Raw genomic sequence first — 5,407 nt, 5'->3', positions numbered from 1 at the left:
AAATGCGTGGAGGAGATGCACTGGTTGTCCGATCTGCTTCTTTGTATTTCTCTTCTCTCCAGATCTTGTACCCTTCATATCTTAGTAACTGTGAACAATTATGCCTCCCCAAGTCTTTGAGGTGCTGAAAACTGTGCTCAGCCTTTCTGCCCTTTGCGTCGGCTTTCTAGACAGCCTTTTAATCTCTTGGTCTGATGCTTATTAACTGGAAAATTCCTTAAGGGAAAATTTAGGAATTAGTGTTGCGCCCACTTCAGTGGGTTTCCTTCCTTCTGGTCTGCTGGCTCCTCAAGTCCTGGTGGCCTTTGTAACTCTTGATGCTTTCAGACAGATTTTATTTGTGTGCGTATGTGTGTTTTATCTAGATTTTCTAGTAGTTCTCAGCCAGAAGAATTTATCTGCTGTAAGCTATTCTACAAGAAAACCTTTTTATTTTGAAGACAAAAATTCAATACAGTTGACCCTTGAACAATGAGGGATAACAAACCCCCCTCTATCCCCCTAACACCCTTTTTTGGCGGGGGAGAGGACACAAACATTCAGACTATAACATTCCTCTATGCACCATTTTTAACTTTTTATTAATGTGAAATGAGTTTTTATAATTCATATAATTACTTTTTCTGCGAAAAATATACTTTGGAAATAGTTTTTAAGATAAACAATCAGTTTTGTAATTTTGTGACTGTATTGGCAATGATTTTATTATCACTGTTCTCCCAGCTTTTAGAGCTCACCCAGTATTTTTATGCCATGCCCTCACCATTCTTGAATTCTTAAATGAGCTTCATTCCTTAATTGGAAGACATCTTCAACTAATTTTTTGAAAAAACATAGGTGCAGTGTTTTTTGAATCTGTAAATAACTGAGAATGACCTTCTGCTACCTAAATACATAAATTGTCTGTATATAAAATGCTTGGCTCACAGATTTTCTCTTTAAAATGCTAGGTGAAATATTGCCCTTGGTGTTTGTTCAGTGTGGCATCTTAGGACCCTATGAGCAGCCACATTTTTGCCCTTATAAAGATGACCTGATTTTTCCCCCATGCTGCCTATGAATTTTAGTATATATCTTTGCAAATAGTAGGCATTTAATAAATATTTGTTACACGAATAAATAATAAATGGGAAAATGTTCCTATCACATATACCAATGGGTTATTATTCTTGATACTATATATAAAAATTTCTTGCCAACCAATAAGAAATTGTAACTATACCAGTAGAAAATGAAGTGAATATTATAGGCAGGCAATTTATAAATAATGAAATTAAAAGGTGTTAAACATGAATCAAAAATTACAAGTTAAAGCAACAAAATTATTTTTGTCTACTAAATTGTAAAAGAGAGATTGGCGTACAATTATAAATTGGTGTATCCTCTCTGGGAAGCAATTTATTAATATGCATCAAAATTATTACATGTAAAAATTTCATCTGACTTAGTAATTTTACATTTTGGATTTTACTCTGATAGAATAATCAAGACCATGTGCAAAGATTTAGCTTCAAAGATGATCATTTCAGGCTTTTTAAAATAGGAAAACTTGGAAACAATAATAAAAAACTATCAAAATAAATTATGATGCATTTATAAATGGAATATCAGGCAGCCATTAAAAATGTTGTAGAAGAATTTTTCAAAATGGAAATATAATCACAGTGCATTGTAAAATTAAGGAAGCTGGCTAAAAAACAGTATTTCAACATAAGTATATTCATTCCAACATAACACATTTTTATTGATTGTCTACAGTACTGTAGTAGATTTGGGGGAGCACGTCTACATTCTCTGCAAGGGGAAGCATTTCTCTAAACAGGTTTGTATCCAAAATCAAAGTGTTAACAGAGTCATGGATCCTCAGTACAATGTGGAAATGAACAAACGCTTTAACCCACACTCAAGAAAGTTATTTGTGAACACATCTTACCCTCTTTCCGTTTATAATCTTTTAGACATTGCTCCTGCTTACAAATTTCCCATGGAGGTCACAGAAGGCACTCAGTGATTATTGTTGGACTAAATTGCAATTCCTCATTTTGATGTTCAAGCATGCTCAGCTGGTTAGACTGCATGAGTGTTGCTGGCACACATGTGCGTGTGTTGAGGATGGAAGTGTGGTGTGAACTCAGTCTCTATTAGTACAGAGAAAATGTCCGTTTGTTATATTGGCCACTTTGTGGGAGACTTGTTTTTCCTATATTTAGCAATTTTCATTTCATGTGTATTTCTGTGCAAATGACTGCTGGGAATTCTAAGATAATTCACAATTGGTTGACCTGTTGATTTGACAAAATTAATAAGGTCTTTTAGACTCTATAATTCAAAATCTAATCTGTGTAATCCAAAATTCAACTCCATGTTTAGAATTTCAAATAGATATTGTTTAGAATTTATAGCTTTTTTTAAATTTCCAAACAGCCAAGAAAAAAAAGCAATATAAAAATTTAAAATGCCCAAGCTTTGTTACTGCATCACAGATTTAGAATATAAAATCTGCAATGTGCTTATTTGTATTGACCAAACAAACATGTAGGTTTAGGAGCTTAAGGGGTAAGTCAATTACCTTGAGTTGCCTACTCTTTTTCAGGACCTAAATCTCTGAGAAATATGTGGTGAGTTCATATTTCAGATGTATTGCAACTATGAGGAGAAAGAAAGATGACTGTAATTAGGCTTCCTCCTGACACCCTTAATAGCTTCCGGGTGGAAATGACTCAGCACTTCTCCCCTTATGTAATAGCGTGCCCAGTAGGCATGCGTGGGCTTCTGGAAGCGTGCCACTATTGTTTAACCTGTGTATATAAAGACACTGCCGCTCTGCGAGGCTGGCTGCGCCCTTACTGGAGTAAAGAGCTGTGTCGTGGTTGCCTACGGCTCCCTGCATTTTCTTCCAACTGCCCCAGCCTTGTATCGCTTACCTCGGTACCTCCGACCTGCAGCAACACACAGCCAAGGAACATTTTCTAATTGACCATCAGGGTGTTGAGTAAAAAATAATTCCCTTTGGGTTCCGTTAGGTATTTCCCAGGGTATTTTTATTGCTCTAGCAAATTAACAACAACAACAACAACAACATAAAAGCATTCTCTAGGAGCATTTTCCTCAGATTTATAGCATTTTTCTGTATCCATCCTATTCTTGATAAAGCAGATGAATATTCTTTTACTTTACTAAATCAGTAGACTTACCTCCAAAAGTATTGAAAAGACTTTCATTACCTATGTATACAGGCGTTGTCGGTCTTGAAAGTTTAAATTAAGAATCTAAGAGGACTAAAGTTTTGTCACCCCGAAATGTGCCTTTTGGGATATTGAGTTAAGCTGATTTTTAAGAAGCGAAAGAATCGGAAAGAGCCTTCGACTCTCTACCTCTCTGCCTAAAGGAATTCAGATAGATAAACCTGCTTCAGGAAGGGAATCTTTGCATATTCACCTTAGCATATTCACCTTAGCATATTTACCTTAGCACATATGAATTAGCACATATATGATGGACAGTAAGAAATCTAGCAAAAGCTGTTTCCCTCTTTGTCCCGTTGTTTTTGGGAGAGCCCAGCAAGAATTTGATTACCATATGCTTGTTGTTTTCTTGGCTACCTGGGAATTACCTACTTCTCTTTTGAGATCCCAGACCCCTGCTCCCCTTCTCTTTTGTCCAGAATGGCATACAAATCATAACTGCCCAATGCATTTGAGGTCTCATATCATATGACATCCCTGGTATGTACATCCATAATAAATGTGTATGTTTTCTCCTGTTAATATCTCTGTTAATTTGATTATTAGCTCAGCTAGAAGAACTTCGAATGTGGGAGGAAAGTTATCTATTTTTTAGCCCCACTAAATATACTACCAGATAAATAATTCAAGGAGTCAATCACAATTTATGAATTTCGCAATAGATTTCCAGCAGAGGGAGCCCCTGCTTCGGTAATAGAATGCAAGGACAATTTTCTTCTTCCTTGTCTTCGTTAAAACTTAGAGACTAAAGATTTTAAATAGAACTCATTTTTATATTTTTTCGACCTGAAGTTATACTTGTGCACTAAGCACAAGATTTCTTCTGGCTGAAATGAAATGAACCAAATTACCATTTTATATCTAGACCCCAGGGCAGGAGTCTCCCAGTGTTCAGGACCCTGGCATTGGTGACCTATAATTGACCATGAAGTATCTGAGAGTGTCTGGAACTTCTTCCATCTGTCCCGGGGACTTGTTAGCCCCACTGCACTTACTTTGCAGTTAAAAAAAAAAAAAAAAAAAAAACAGACTGAGAGGCTTTAAATGGGTGTCTGGTATGCACCTTAGAATCATATACACCCAAATCGTGGAACATCATGCTATTTCAGATGAAGTCTCAGATGAGTAAAGTAAAGAGCATAAATCCTTGGCAAAGACTGGCACTAAAGTCTCACCTTGAGTTTCATCTAGTCCTCTCAGGAGTGGAGCATTCTGAGACCTGACTAGGAAAGGAAATAAAGGTGCTTTCTTAGTAATTTCTCTGAGTTATGGGGAAAATAATGCTTAATCCTCATAAAATCAATCCCGTGGTTGTCTCCACAGTGCCCAACAATGATGTTTACTTTTTTTCTTCGTTCTTTGAAAATTAACTAATTTTAGGAACTGATCTAACTTGTCATTAGAAGCCATGTAAATTCAGAAGGCAAAGTGGAGGTTGTATATATGAGGTAAAGGATAAGAGCCTGGGGTTCAGAATCAGGCATCCTACATTTAAAATCTAGCTCTTTCATTTCCTGCGTAACTTGGACACATTGTCCAAATTACCAAGATAATAACAGAGATTTACCTTACAGAGTTGAGTATCAAGTAGCATAATCCTGGAAAATAAGTAATGCCTAATATATCTTAGGTGTTATTGTAAGTGTTTATATATATATATATATATATATATATATATATATATATATATATATATATATATATGATTTTTAAATTATAGTTGACATTCAGTATTATTTTATATTAGTTTCAGGTGTACAGCATTATGGTTAGGTATTATATAACTTACAAAGTGATCCCCCTGATAAGTCTAGTACTCACCTGGCACTCTACATAGTTATTACAATATTACTGACTATATTTTCTATTCTGTACTTTACATTCCCATGACTATTTTGTAACTACCAATGTGTACTTCAGTCATCTGTGTGTTCTCTGTATCTATGAGTTTGTTTCTGTTTTGTCTGTTCATTTATTTTGTTTTTCAAATTCCACATACGAGTGATATCACACGGTATCTGACTTATTCCATTTAGCATAATACCCTCTAGGTCTATCCATGTTGTTACAAAAAAAATGGTAAGATTTAATTCTTTTTTATGACTGAGTAATATTCCATTGCGTATATACAGCACCTTTTTTTTTTTATTCAATTGTCTATC

The sequence above is a fragment of the Pteropus vampyrus genome, unplaced genomic scaffold (genome assembly GCF_000151845.1).
Source record: "Pteropus vampyrus isolate Shadow unplaced genomic scaffold, Pvam_2.0 Scaffold44, whole genome shotgun sequence".
NCBI lineage: Eukaryota > Metazoa > Chordata > Mammalia > Chiroptera > Pteropodidae > Pteropus > Pteropus vampyrus.
This window is presented reverse-complemented; position numbering follows the sequence as displayed.